At 45.2% G+C, this 15,496-nt stretch overlaps 1 long non-coding RNA gene across 2 annotated transcripts in view; it reads left to right on the top strand.

Annotated features, from left to right (window-relative positions):
• Positions 1–14,191, top strand: part of LOC141098055 (uncharacterized) — a 79,116-nt gene extending 64,925 nt beyond the window's left edge. For both annotated transcript variants that reach the window (XR_012234131.1, XR_012234132.1), the window contains exons 2-3: positions 8,899–9,013; positions 13,961–14,191. This is a non-coding gene — a long non-coding RNA (uncharacterized lncRNA). The remainder of the gene's footprint in view (positions 1–8,898; positions 9,014–13,960) is intronic.
• The last annotated feature ends 1,305 nt before the right edge of the window (positions 14,192–15,496 follow it).

Raw genomic sequence — 15,496 nt, 5'->3', positions numbered from 1 at the left:
ATCAAGCTCAACCAAGCGAGCCGATGTAGATGGAGGGAATGATTAGGGAGGAACTTTATAAGTATGCTCCTGCATACTGATCCATAGGAAGGTGAAAAAAAACATTTGGCTTGAACCAATCGATCTGCTGACAAAGGGTAAATTCTTCCTCCTAATTCCTAGTGGTGATTAGATTGGTAAGGTGCTTTAAGCTTAATATGCAAAAGATCCCAGTGGGCACATGGGCCACAGGGGTCGGTGCAGCAGGCAGATGAGGCATGCGGGAAACAGGTAGTAGAGGTAGTGGAGATGACAGGCATATAGGAGACTGGGAAGGGGGTAGCAAGGATCCTGGAGACTGCAGACATGTATCAAAGGTCCTGGAGTACTCAGATGAGTAGCAGAGGTCATGGAGACCGCAGAGAGGTAGCAGGGTTTATGGAGACTTCAGACAAGTGGCAGAGATCCTGGAGACCGCAGGCAGATAGTAGACCGGGAACAAGTAGCAGAGGTCATGGAGACCTCAGACAAGTAGCACAGATCCTGGAGACCGCAGGCAGATAGTAGACCGGGAAAATGTAACAGAGGTCATGGAGACCGCATACAGGTAGCAGAGGTTATGGAGACCTCAGACAAGTAGCAAAGATCTTGGAGACAGCAGGCAGATAGTAGAACGGGAACAGGTAGTAGAGGTCATGGAGACCACAGACAGGTAGCAGAAGTCATGGAGACCTCAGACAAGTAGCACAGATCCTGGAGACCGCAGGCAGATAGTAGACAGGGAACAGGTAACAGAGGTCATAGAGACCCCATACAGGCAACAGAGGTTATGGAGACCTCAGACAAGTAGCAGAGATCCTGGGAACAGGTAGCAGAGGTCCTCTAGGCTTCAGGCACACAGGACTCCAAAGCACTTAGTAGTGTTAATACCAAGACACAGATGTGTGTCTTGATATTCCTTACTGTATATAAGCCCAGGTAGATGATCAAATGGGATCAAGCCGGGCCATCTGCAAAGCCTGACATGGCACACAACAAATTTCAGAGGACTGGGAAGAGAGAAGGAAAACACAGATACGGGGCAGGTGCGTACCATTACCTCTGCATGCAGTCTATCAATGGAGACCAGTCTCCTAGGCAAGGAGTTCAGTACTTACAAGTTCCTACCAAAAGAGCTTTTGAGCGGTGCTCTGAAGATGGCTGAATATCTGGACTCGACCAGCTCCAATATGGACTGCAGAGTCCGGTTGTCACAGTGACATTGCCTCCCTCTATGAGGTGAAGTCATGCTTGGAGGCAGATGGGGACCCCCATGCCAGGTAACATAGATTAAATCACAATTCCTGCTGCAGGTCGGAAAAGGGAGCTGCCTTATAAATTCTGGCCAACAGAGGGGGTTGGTGAGTCAGCTAGAAATTAGCTAAGGGGGTTGTCATGGAAACGAGAGGAGCTGTGAGCTGTGAGGAAAATGACAAGACAGTTAAACGTGAGGTAAAAAGATCTTTCTGGAAGATCCAGTCAGTTCAAGACAGGGAGCTGATCAGTAAAGAGGGAATGGACACGAGCAGTGATGGAGAGGCTCTGGGCAAGCTAAAAAACTGCGTATAGCAGCCCCCAGTGCAAAGCGCTAATAGAGCAAAAGGGGATGTCAGAGTCATGGTGGTCAGGAGCTGTATGTCATGACCGCTGAATCTGAAAGTACAGGGGATTGTAAATTCCTGTGCGACATTGAACACCTGAGGGCACAGCAGCGGATAAGGAGCCCGGGGCCGACAGGGAAAAGGACGGTACCCGTGGAATAGGCTCACGCAGACAGCCGTACAGGTTAGTGAAATCATCACGCAATTGAGGGTTGCAGCTTAGTTATAAACAGCGGAGACCCACACACAAAGCGCAGAAGGAAGCTCCAAAATCCCCACCTGGCAAGGTGGATCCCCTGAAAGCCTCCAGGCAAGCCGGACTCCTTCCATCACCTGTATGTGGTACTCTGGATTGCAACCAATTACCAGTAAAAGGTAAAGAAACTGCACCTATCTGTGTCCTCCTCTCATTTCTCTGCACCCCAACGTTCACAGCCATTTTGACTATTAATCTAACATCTTTGCCCTGGGACTATTGCTCTACCTGTGGAGAGCTACTTTCACCTCAGCTGCGCCACATCAACAGTTTCAGGGGAACAACACTGCAGCGCTGGTCACCTCTGACCAGAATACCACAGGCGGCGTCACGTATTTAATCATCTACAAACTTTATCTTCAATTTTACCACATCACCAACAACTTTTCCCCTTTCATCATTTTTATTTAATGGAAGCCCCAGGGCCACGGCCCGGGTTGCCGCCGTGACATCGTTCCCCATTGACGTCGACGGGCCCGGTACCGAGTACCCCACGGCCCTGATCACCGTGCGCACGCTCCCTCGCGCCCCGGGAGCTCCATCAGCACTAAAAATACCCGTACAGCTGACCTTAGAAGTCTCTGCCTCACATTCTTCTAAATTGACAACCACTGATGCATCCACAAGGCCTCTCTCTCCCTCCCTGTCTCTCTCTCTCTCTCTCTTTCTCTCTCTATATATATACTGCTCAAAGAAATAAAGGGAACACAAACAGTCTGTTGCAAATGGAATAGTGTTCCCTTTATTTTTTTGAGCAGTATACAGAGCCGGTGTCAGCACCCGGCGCACCCGGGCAAGTGCCGGGGTCCTGGCGAGACAGGGGGCCCACTCACACTCTCTGGGACACCCGCCAGCGCCGCCACGCCCCCCATGTACCAACCCCATCCTGCGCCCTCCCCGAGGGACCCACGCAGCCCCTTACAGCCAGCAATGATCATCGCTTCTGCAGTAATCTTGTGTGTGGCACAGGACCGTGATGAGGTCACAGGAGGGGAGGAGTCAGGGGTCACATGATCAGGGTGGCTGCAGGACTCTGCTGTGCTGGTCATGTCATTATGGTGCTGGTCTGGATGAGGTAAAGTTTCTGTGTGGGGTTAGGAGGGGTTTACAAGGTGGATGTAGCAGAGCTGTGTGTGTGCGAGGTGTACAGAGTGGAGCCGTGTGTGTACGAGGTGTAAGGAGTGGAGCCGTGTGTGCACGAGGTGTAAGGAGCAGAGACGCCTGTGTACGAGGTGTTCCGGAGCAGAGACATGTGTGTATGAGGTGTACGGAGCGGAGCCATGTGTGTACGAGGTGTACCAGAGCAGAGCCGTGTGTGTACGAGGTGTACGGAGAGAAGCCATGTGTGTACGAGGTGTATGGTGCGGAGCCATGTGTGTACGAAATGTACGGAGCGGAGCCATGTGTGCACAAAGTGTACTGTGCGGAGCCATGTGTGCATGAGGTGTGCGGAGCCGCATGTGTACGTGGTGTACAGAGCGGAGTCGTGGGTATACGAGGTGTACGGAACGGAGCCCTGTGTGTACGGAGCTGAGCCGTGTGTTTATGGAGTGGAGCAGAGCTGGGGGTGTACAAGGTGTATGGAGCGGAGACGTGTGTGTGCGAGGCATACAAAGCGGAGACGTGCGTGTACAAGGTGTATGGTGGGGAGCATTTATACCTCCCGAGTCCCAACCATCCCAGATCCAGCAAGATAGTTCCGATTTTGAGAGAGAGACTGCCTCAGCCGGGAGCTTACATTTTCCGCGGACATAGGAGTACACCTCGGAGCCCCAAGGAGCACTTTAAAACTCGCATGTAACGTTCTACCGGAAGTGATGTGCTGGAATCTGACCAGAAATGAGGTAATTTCGGGAGGATATTGTGATGGAACCATGGAGGCACTTCAGGGAATGCTTCAGATCCATTACGGTGTCCTCCTCTGACAGAGTGGACAGTGGGATCGCCTTGGAATCGGGGATGTCGGCCATGTGAGCGGATCATGATATCTCCTGCACCAGGAGGCTCAGGTGGGCACTACAATGGGAGCCAGGCTGCTATGGTATCTTTATAGAATATTTCTTTCTTTGTTTCTTTCTCTCTCTCTGTTCTTTCTCTCTAATCTTTTTTTTCTCTCTCTCTGTTCTTTCTTTCTCTCTCTCTCTGTTCTTTCTTTCCCCTCTTTCTGTCTCTGTTCTTTCTCTCTCTCTGTCTGTTCTCTCTTTCTTTCTCTCTCTGTTCTTTCTGTCTCTTTCTTTATTTCCCCTCTTTCTTTCTCGTTTCTTTCTTTCCCCTCTTTCTTTCTCTCTGTTCTTTCCCCTCTTTCATTTTCTCTCTACTTCTATGTTTTCTTTCATTCCCCTCCTTTTTCTCTTTCTCTCCCTGTTCTTTTTTTCTGTCCACTCTTTTTCTTTCTCTGTTCTTTCTTTCTCCGTTCTTTCTTTCCCCTCTTTCTTTCTCTCTCCCTCTCTGTTCTTTTTTCCCCTCTTGCTTTCTTTCTCTCTCTCTCTGTTCTTTTTTTCTGTCCATTCTTTCTTTCTCTCTGTTCTTTCTTTCCCCTCTTTCATTCTCTCTTTGATCTTTCTTCCCCTCTTTCTTTCTCTCTTTGTTCTTTATTTCTTTACCCTATTTCTCTTTCTCTCTGTTCTTTTCCTCTCTCTGTTTCTTTCTCTCTCTTTTCTTATTTTCTTTCTCTCTGTTCTTTCTTTCCACTCTTTCTTTCTCTCTGTTCTTTCTTTCTCTCTGTTCTTTCTTTCTTTCTCTCTCTGTTCGTCCTTTCTTTCTCTCTGTTCTTTCTTTCTCTGTTCTTTATTTCCCCTCTTTCTTTCTTTCTTTCTTTCTCTCTGTTCTTTCTTTCTCTCTTTCTGTTCTCTCTCTATTCTTTCTTTCTCTATCTCTTCTTTCTTTCATGCGCACACTACTAATCAATAGCCTCCTTCACATGTTTTGCCACAGAGCGAGTGTCCGTGTGGATCACATGCGTGTCCGTGTGATCCACACGGAGACAAGTCCGTTTTTGGCCGGTGTTAAAGGGGGGGCCCACTGAGACTCTTTCGCCAGGGGCCCTCAAAAACCTGCAGCCGGCCATGGCAGTATATATATATATATGTATATATAAATATATATATACTGTATATTATAGCTTGTTTTGTACCATAGTGATGGGTAGATCAAAATTCAGCAGCCAAAAAGCATTGACTTTTCTGTGAGTTATCAGCAAACATGTCAACTGGGACTTGCATGTACACTGCTCAAAAAAAATAAAGGGAGCACTTAAACAACAGAATATAACTCCAAGTAAATCAAACTTCTGTGAAATCAAACTGTCCACTTAACAAGCAACACTGATTGACAATCAATTTCACATGCTGAAATCCAAAATAAAATTCACTGCGCTTTTACTCAAAAAACCTAAATGGATATATGCCAAAAAATCGTTGTACCATAAAGGTACTCTATATATTGACCCCTCACCGCTGCTGCCAAATAGCAGCAAACTGAATAACAGACAGTAATTGACAATAGTTATACCGCAGAGGTACTGTGTAAATTAACCCCTCACCGCTGTTAACTGGTAGCGGTAAGCTTAGACACTTACTTGTGAGGTTGTAGAACAAAGTTGCTCAGTTCCGCTGTTAGGCAGTGTATCGCCGTGTGGAATGAAGGAAAACACTCCCAGTGTGCTGATGATTACTGGCGTCCGACTGACATGCGGGGGATAAGGGCGGGGAGCGTGGAGAAGCAGAGGCTGACGGCGGGTTCCGGCCAAAACACCGCCGCCCACACACTGCAAGGCGGAGGAAGCTGGGGGCGTTTCGAAGGACGCGGTCCCTCTTCATCAACCACTAGTCCATGCAACCACATTCACAGAGGGGGCATATTACGATTTTTTGGCATATATCCATTTTAGGTTTTTGAGTATAAGCGCAGTGAATTTTATTTTGCATTTCTGTTTGTAATTTATGTAACAGGATTTGCACAGTGCCTGTTTTCACGTGCAGCTATTTTAGTAGTCCTTCATTATAAGGTGGAGCGCCAGTGGGTATAGTTGATTGTTCAATTTCACATGCTGTTGTGCAAATGGAATAGACAACAGATGGGAATTATTGGCAATTATCAATACACACTAAATAAAGGAGTGGTTCTGCAGGTGGGGACCACAGACCACATCTCAGTACCAATGCTTTCTGGCTGATGTTTTGGTCACTTTTGAATGTTGGTTGTGCTTTCACACTCGTGGTAGCATGAGAGGGACTCTACAACCCACACAAGTGACTCAGGTAGTGCAGCTCATCCAGGATGGCACATCAATGTGAGCTGTGGCAAGAAGGTTTGCTGTGTCTGTCAGCATAGTGTCCAGAGGCTGGAGGCGCTACCAGGAGACAGGCCAGTACACCAGGAGACATGGAGGGGGCCGTAGGAAGGCAACAACCCAGCAGCAGGACCACTACCTCACCCTTTGTGCAAGGAGGAACAGAAGGAGCACTGCCAGAGCCCTGCAAAATGACCTCCAGCAGGCCACAAATGTGCATGTGTCTGCACAAACAAAAACCAACTCCATGAGGATGATCTGAGTGCACGACGTCCACAGATGGGGGTTGTGCTCACAGCCCAACACCATGCAGGACACTTGGCATTTGCCACAGAACACCAGGATTGGCAAATTTGCCACTGGCGCCCTGTGCTCTTCACAGTTGAAAGCAGGTTCACACTGAGCACATGTGACAGACGTGACAGAGTCTGGAGACGCCGTGGAGAGCGATCTGCTGCCTGCAACATCGTTCAGCATGACCGGTTTGGCAGTGGGTCAGTAATGGTGTGGGGTGGCATTTCTTTAGAGGGCCGCACAGCCCTCCATGTGCTTGCCAGAGGTAGCCTGACTGCAATTAGGTACCGAGATGAGATCCTCAGACCCCTTGTGAGACCATATGCTGATGCAGTTGGCCCTGGGTTCTTCCTAATGCAAGACAATGCCAGACCTCATGTGGCTGGAGTGTGTCAGCAGTTCCTGCAAGATGAAGGCATTGAAGCTATAGACTGGCTCGCCTGTTCCAAAAATCTGAATCCGATTGAACACATCTGGGACATCATGTCTTGCTCCATCCACCAACATCACGTTGCACCACAGACTCTCCAGGTCTTGGTTGATGCTTTAGTACAGGTCTGGGAGGAGCCCTCATGACAACATCTGCCGACTCATCAGGAGCATGCCCAGGTGTCGTAGGGAGGTCAAACAGGCACGTGAAGGCCACACACACTACTGAGCATCATTTCCTTGTCTTGATGCATTTCCACTGAAGTTGGATCAGCCTGTAATTTGATTTTCCACTTTGTTTTTGCGTATCCTTCCAAATCCAGACCTCCATGGGATATCAATTTTGATTTACATTGATCATTTTTATGTTTTCTTGTTCTCAACGCATGCCACTATGTAATGAATAAAGATTTGCCGCTGCAATATTTCATTCAGTGATATCTACGATGTGGTATCTTAGTGTTCCGTTTATTTTTTTGAGCAGTGGTATGTTTCAACTCTGAGGATCTGAAGAGGTCCCGATTCCTGTTGGTACATCTTAGCTTAGATACATTGTTGCAGACTTGATTCAATTCTTTCCACCTGCTATCTATTTATCCATGTTCCAATAGTTATTTAAAAATCCATATATTTTCCTCTATTGTTTTGGACTAAAAGATTCTCAGAAGTTTCAATAATAAAAATAAACAATAAGTCTAAATTCACACAACATATTGTATCCATAGATTTCTGTATTTCTTCTCCGTTGATCTTCTATTAAACAAAGTAATGTGTAAAGCTCCAGTACCTGCTCTTAGGAACCAAATAACTATATATAATGTATTACAAAGTGCAGGCACTTACCCCACTCACATCAATAACCATTATTAACCCCAGTGAAGGTCTTTAAAGTGAAATAACTTGTCCTGCATATTATAAATCCACTTAAAGTGAATTTGCTTTTCGTCTTGCATTAACTGGCTCTGCTATTTAGTGGTCCAAGCTTGCTTATATATTCCCCATATAGTCTATTAGAGTGCTTTAGATCACTATTAAAGTGCCGCTGTATAGATGTCTAACTTTCTTGAATGTAATTTTAGATGTGTGAGTTCAATTTTGGAATGAACAATTCAGAGAAATTTAAAAAAAAATAAGTCTGTCCTCTAACCCTACATTAAAGAGGTTGGTGACTTTTTAATGATCTTTACATATGTAAAGTGGCCAAGTGCGGTAGTTGCGACCGAGCTGGTGTCCGGCTGGGCTCTTGCACTTTACAGACAAGGGATGTCCTGGTCCTAGTGTGCTGTAGGGTGCGGGGTGCATCACACTTACTTGTAGGCCACAGGTCTCCGCTTCCTTCAGGTTTCCATCCTCAGGAGCCGCCGCACACAATGTAAGGGACCCCAAGTTCTTTGCAACAGTCAAACTTCTACTAAACAGTCCAGGTTCATCAGGTGGATACAGGTGGGATATGGCACAGCAATGCAGACTTCCTTCCTCCTTAGTATGACTCCTATTCTGTTATGCCACCCATTCATTCTGGACTACCCAAAATCTCACTGACTCCATCAGCCTCAGGGATTCGTTGTCAACTCCGGAAGTACACCTGATACTGGCCACCTGCCCCTCATGTAACTCCATGTCCACAGACCTCGTGATATCAAAAGACTAGGCCCGGTATTCACATAGTGGGTCTGTTGTCTTTAGGGGCAAGAATAGGGTAAGACAGCCCACATCACTACACATATGTGCCAGAAACATCCATCAGCAGGGTAGTCTTGCACAGATGCTCCCTTTATCCAACCTCATACAGACCACAATACTTCATATCCTTATAGCACATTATAAGCACTGTATAAACTCTTTGTATGCTTCTAGATTTATTGTCTCTAATGAAGAAGCACTCCTCTTCCTCCTCCCATGAAGGTTTTTATCTTCTTATCATATCACTCATCTTATTCTATTGCACTGTGTACTCACAATTGCTCATTTTGCCTTTCTACCCAGTAAATTCTTCTCTTTTCCATTAGGTGTATGATATCACATGATGACTAGCTGAATCCTTCTAAGCTCGAAGAAGAAATAGGAAGTCTCTTTTCCCTGCATGAGGCATCATTAGGACTACAATTCTACATCACTGCAATTGTAAGTCCACAGTGCTGTATAATATGATGACTGCAATATATTTTGATGGGAGTACTTCTTTAACTTCATAACACTTTTGGGGCATGTTATTGCATTGTTTTCCTCTTCCTTTTTCATTCTTTTCTCTTTATTCTTATATTGGCATTTGTGTATTGGCACATTATGAAGCCGACCAGCCCTCCTGATCCTTGGTGTTTCAGCTGGGATGTAGCGTGTGGTCTGTTTTATTCCTGTGCTGCAGAATTGTAGAGAAACTAGATAGATCTGCAGGGAGAACTGGCAAGAAAAAAGTTGCCTGGCAGATGCTAAAAGGCGTTTTATAAAATTAGATGCATAAAACTAAACTATGTATTGCTCAGACTTTCTAGGAAAGACTGAGATCATGCCTTAGAGACCACATTTTAGTATAAAATATGTATTATACATATGCACTATTAGGTAAAGAGGGGATCTGCTCCAGAAAACAGCAACTAATTACATTCAGTTAAAGCATACCTGTCCTTCACATAAAACTTGTAAAAGAGCCTGGTTTTCCGGTACTCAGTCTCCAAAACAAGTCAAAATTGCTATTGATGCACATACCAGACTAATGAGTACAGGAACTGCTGCAATTTTCATTCTGTTTTTAAGTGGGCAGCTCCTCTAAGGCTACTTTCACACTTGCGTTATGAAGAGCAGCGCATGGCCGCCGCTAAGCTCTGCCCCCTGCCACGCCCCCTCCGGTCAGCTCCTCCAATGGGCGCATGACGCTGCATGCGACCCGCGTCCCCTATATTTAGTGTTGGGTACACAGGCCAAGCACTGGTATGTTTTTGCCGGCGCATGAGCCCTTTTGGCACTGCGCCGACGTGCGAAAAACACACAGTGTTGCATTTTGGTGCGCATGAGCCCGCAAAAGCATACCAGCACACGGCCAGTGTACCCAACGCTAAATATAGGGGACGCAGGTCGCATGCAGCGTCATGCGCCCAAAGGGGGAGCTGACCGGAGGGGGCGCGGCAGGGGGTGGAGCTTAGTGGCAGCCAAACGCTGCGCCTCATAACGCAAGTGTGCAAGTAGCCTTAACAAGCATTCTGCCAGCAATATAGGTGCTGGAACTTCCTTCACTTACTTCACAGCATGTATTGCTTTTGTTATTTTCTGCCCTAAATTGAAAACCTACCTCTCTGTTATGCCCCGCCTTCTAATACTATGGGCTTCATTAATAGGCCGCTCAGACACTATGCATCACACTTATCAGTGTGACTTATGTCTTATGCAAGCCTTATTAGTGTGCATTTTTTCCACTAGGCAGCCAGACCTTGATGGGTTACTGGCCGTCTTCATCAGTGGAATGCACCTGTGCTGCCCCAGCCTTTATCACTGGGGCTTTGCTGCATCCTACCAGTGCATCAGTCAGGGTTTGGTGAGTCTACCTTACAAATGATGTTTTTTTTGAATTTTGGAATTTTTTTCCTCATGTTCGCTATTTTATTTTTTAACCTTATGTTTATTAGGCTGTGAGATCTAGAGAGAATTTAGATGATAATAAATATCTTTAAATGATAGAATAGAATAAATTCTATATGAATTTCCCAGCCAAATTCAAATGAATCTGCTGAATTTGAATTTCCGCAAATTCCTTCATCTGTACCACGTGCTGGAAAAAAAAAATTGTAGTATCAATTACATTTTACTCACTCACTGGGCGATGTTTACAACTGTGAGCTCTCATCATGCCAAGATTTATAAATGAGGATGGTACACACACACAGTATCTGACACAAACATTCTATGTTGCACGCACGTATATGGTCATCTGTGGTGACATCATGGTCATATGATCATGATGTCATTAAGTTCTTTAAGCAGTCTCCACATCGGAAGCTTCACTGATAATGCTATTATCTGTGAAGCTCCTTCTGTAGATGCTGGGGTATCCCAAGGAAGTGGTGGGCCTGGACAATTGCCCATAACACCAGCCCTGCAGAGAAGACCACCCCTAAAGAAACCACTTTCCGATGCAGTTTTGGGTAAACGTCTAAAAACATTCACTTGATATTTGGAATAAGTTGGAAATTATTACTTGCATTGACTATAACTTAAAGTGTTTACCCAGGAGTAAGAAATTCATCCGCTATGCAAAGTACATATCCAGAGCCACGCAGCTCATAGTAACATAGTATAGTAGCATGGGTAGCAAGGACGAAAAAAGACATTAGTCTATCCAGTTCAGTCTATATTTCATCAGAATAAATCCCCAGATCTACGTCCTTCTAAAGAACCTAGTAACTGTAAGATACAATATTGTTACGCTGCAGGAAGACATCCAGGCCTCTCTTGAACCCCTTGAATGAGTTCACCATCACCACCTCCTCAGGCAAGGAATTCCAGATTCTCACTGCCCTAACAGTAAAGAATCCTCTTCTATGTAGAGAATGTCCCCTTGTGACCGTCACCTTCCTTGGTATAAACAGATCCTCGGAGAGATATTTGTATTTTCCCCTTATATACTTATACATGGTTATTAGATCGCCCCTCAGTCGTCTTTTTTCTAGACTAAATAATCCTAATTTTGCTAATCTCTCTGAGTATTGTAGTCCCCCCCATTTATTAATTTTGTTGCCCTCCTTTGTTTCACTCTAGTTCCATTATATCCTTCCTGAGCACCGGTGCCCAAAACTGTACACCGTACTCCATGTGCGGTCTAACCAGGGATTTGTACAGAGGCAGTATAATTCTCTCATCATGTGTATCCAGACCTCTTTTAATGCACCTCATGATCCTGTTTGCCTTGGCAGCCGCTGCCTGGCACTGGCTGCTCCAGGTAAGTTTATCATTAACTAGGATCCCCAAGTCTTTCTCCATGTCAGATTTACCCAGTGGTTTACCATTCAGTGTGTAATGGTGATATTGATTCCTTCTTCCCATGTGTATAACATTACATTTATCATTGCTAAACCGCATCTGCCACCTTTCGGCCCAAGTTTCCAACTTATCCATGATCCTGTTTGCCTTGGCAGCCGCTGCCTGGCACTGGCTGCTCCAGGTAAGTTTATCATTAACTAGGATCCCCAAGTCTTTCTCCATGTCAGATTTACCCAGTGGTTTACCATTCAGTGTGTAATGGTGATATTGATTCCTTCTTCCCATGTGTATAACATTACATTTATCATTGCTAAACCGCATCTGCCACCTTTCGGCCCAAGTTTCCAACTTATCCATGATCCTGTTTGCCTTGGCAGCCGCTGCCTGGCACTGGCTGCTCCAGGTAAGTTTATCATTAACTAGGATCCCCAAGTCTTTCTCCATGTCAGATTTACCCAGTGGTTTACCATTCAGTGTGTAATGGTGATATTGATTCCTTCTTCCCATGTGCATAACATTACATTTATCATTGCTAAACCGCATCTGCCACCTTTCGGCCCAAGTTTCCAACTTATCCAGATCCATTTGTAGCAGAATACTATCTTCTCTTGTACTGACTGCTTTACATAGTTTTGTGTCATCTGCAAATACCGATATTTTACTGTGTAAACCTTCTACCAGATCGTTAATAAATATGTTGAAGAGAATAGGTCCCAACACCGACCCCTGCAGTACCCCACTGGTCACAGCGACCCAGTTAGAGAATATACCATTTATAACCACCCTCTGCTTTCTATCACTAAGCCAGTTACTTACCCATTTACCCACATTTTCCCCCAGACCCAGCATTCTCATTTTGTGTACCACATACTCATAGTGGCCATAGCTCCATATACTGCATAGTGGCCATTCTTGGTACTGCAGCTCAGCTTCTATTTAAGTGCATATGATCTGAGCTGGGGTACTGAGAAAGGCAACTACACAGTGTAATGATGTGAGGTCCAAATATAATTTCTAGTCCCGCAGCACCAGATTTCAGCAGATCGGTGAAGGTGCTAAGTGTTGGACCTCCCCTCCACTTGGGGATAGCATACATAACATTTTATCTTTTTCATTGCTTATTAATAAGTTAGACGTTTTCTATTCTTCCCACCTCCATATCTATCAGCTATGAGTCCCAAAAACCCTCCCGCGGAAAGTTCTGCTTTCTTCTTTCTGCCAAAGTCTTTCTGTGCAGATATTTTGATAACTACATCTGTATTTTCCTCTATCTCTTCCAGCTGGTAATTACCACGAAAGATTTTAATTTAATTCACAGTGCTATTTTCTTATTGAATTGTTTTCGGCATGACGTGGCTCAGGCCACTCCAAGCCCCAATGAGACCCTTGTGAGATTAGCAGGCGAGTTTTCAAGATGCCCTATCTCGTACAATGCGCCTGACAGAGAACGATACCATCCTCACTCGCTCGAGACGAATTCTTTGCACACGGCGAGCAATTAAACTCCATTTCACACATGGAGTTCTCTGTGTTTATTTGCATGCGAAATTTGGAAATCTGAAGCATTCCACTTATTGGGGACACGGTCGTCAAGGACACGGTCAGATTGTATCAGACAATTTTCATATCGATCTAATGGGCAGAGAATGGGGAGCAGCGAAGCAATGGATGAAGCTCAAGGATGAAGATGAAGTGAACAAGTATCACTTTTTATTACAGGCTTATGGAGTATCAAAAGAATGATTTGCAGCCATGGAAAAAAAGTGTTTTGTTATGTTCTCGTATATAGATTAAAGAGATTAAGTGAGGTGACTGAGGAGCGCTGTGTCGAATGAGACTCGCGGAGATTTAAATAGTATTTAGACTTAAGAACATTGGAACATGTCTGCTTAAAGAAGCTCTTACGGGGAGACAACGTTCCCTGCCAAACTCATGAATCCAGAGCTCCATCCTAACCTCTCTGTTCCTGTTTTGAGACATTGGACATTGTGTATTCCCCACCTAATATCCCATTGCAGGAAAAATCCCTTCGTTCTGCCACTGATCCAAGCAGCATTGTCTGATCTCTCCTTTCAGGACTGGTGTCTTTTTTTTCTTCAGGTGTCTCCATGGATGCTCTTTTCCACATCCTCAGTCTTTGTCAGCACCTACGACGTTTCCTGACACCTTGATGTCATGACCTGTGTTGCGGAGGCCTAGTTGGTGCTGGAAGTGCTGACGAAGACGGAAGGTCGGGAAGAAGATAATAAACATCACATCTGAAAAAAAAAAAAAAAAACACCGGAGCCGTTGAGAGACATCTGATGACCCCGGTGGCTGAAGGACAGGTGAGCGGAGAGGTGAATCTATTTTTTTTAACTCACTATTTATTATTTGCTGTGGTTTACAGAGAAAGCAGAGCAAAATAAGACACATTTGAATAACATCTAATAAATTTGATATGAAATCAAATTTCTTGTTCACATTTCAACATTCTGCCAAATTGGAGTTTTACCACTTTCACTCATCACTACTTAAAGGGAATCTGTCTGCAAGTTTTTGCAATGTAATCCGAGAGCAGCTTGATGTAGGGGCAGAGACCATGATTACAGCAATGTGCCACTTATTATGCTGTGTTTTGCTGTTTAGCCGGGGTCACACTAACCGACGCAAAATACGGTCCATAGTTTACATGCGTAATACGGATGAATGATTCCTAAATAGTGCTCCGTATGTCATCCGTAAGCAAGGTGTGGTCGCGTATTTTTCGCATGTCAGCATCCGTATGTAATCCATATGGCATCCGTATGCCGAGATTTTCTCGCCGGCTTGCAAAATGGACATATAATGGAACCCTATGACAGGGTTTCTAACAGAAACGAAAGAATAGATATAGACACATAGAATGCATATACACTCACTGGCCACTTTATTAGGTACACCATGCTAGTAACGGGTTGGACCCCCTTTTGCCTTCAGAACTGCCTCAATTCTTCGTGGCAGAGATTCAACAAGGTGCTGGAAGCATTCCTCAGAGATTTTGGACCATATTGACATGATGGCATCACACAGTTGGCGCAGATTTGTCGGCTGCACATCCCTGATGCGAATCTCCCGTTCCACCACATCCCAAAGATGCTCTATTGGATTGAGATCTGGTGACTGAGGAGGCCATTTGAGTACAGTGAACTCATTGTCATGTTCAAGAAACCAATCTGAGATGAATCGAGCTTTATGACATGGCGCATTATCCTGCTGAAAGTAGCCATCAGATGCCTGTTCTTAGCTGAGAGGAGTGGTACCCAGTGTGGTCTTCTGCTGCTGTAGCCCATCTGCCTCAAAGTTCGACGCACTGTGCGTTCAGAGATGCTCTTCTGCCTACCTTGGTTGTAACGGGTGGCAATTTGAGTCACTGTTGCCTTTCTATCAGCTCGAACCAGTATGCCCATTCTCCTCTGACCTCTGGCATCAACAAGGCATTTCCGGCCACAGAACTGCCGCTCACTGGATTTTTTTTTCTTTTTCGGACCATTCTCTGTAAACCCTAGAGATGGTTGTGCGTGAAAATCCCAGTAGATCAGCAGTTTCTGAAATACTCAGACCAGCCCTTCTGGCACCAACAATCATGCCACGTTCAAAGGCACTCAAATCACCTTT

Source organism: Dendrobates tinctorius, unplaced genomic scaffold, assembly GCF_039654945.1.
Source record: "Dendrobates tinctorius isolate UK_male_01 unplaced genomic scaffold, ASM3965494v1 ptg000086l, whole genome shotgun sequence".
Taxonomy (NCBI): Eukaryota; Metazoa; Chordata; class Amphibia; order Anura; family Dendrobatidae; genus Dendrobates; species Dendrobates tinctorius.
The sequence above is the reverse complement of the archived record's forward strand: the minus strand, read 5'-3'. Positions and strand labels throughout refer to the sequence as shown.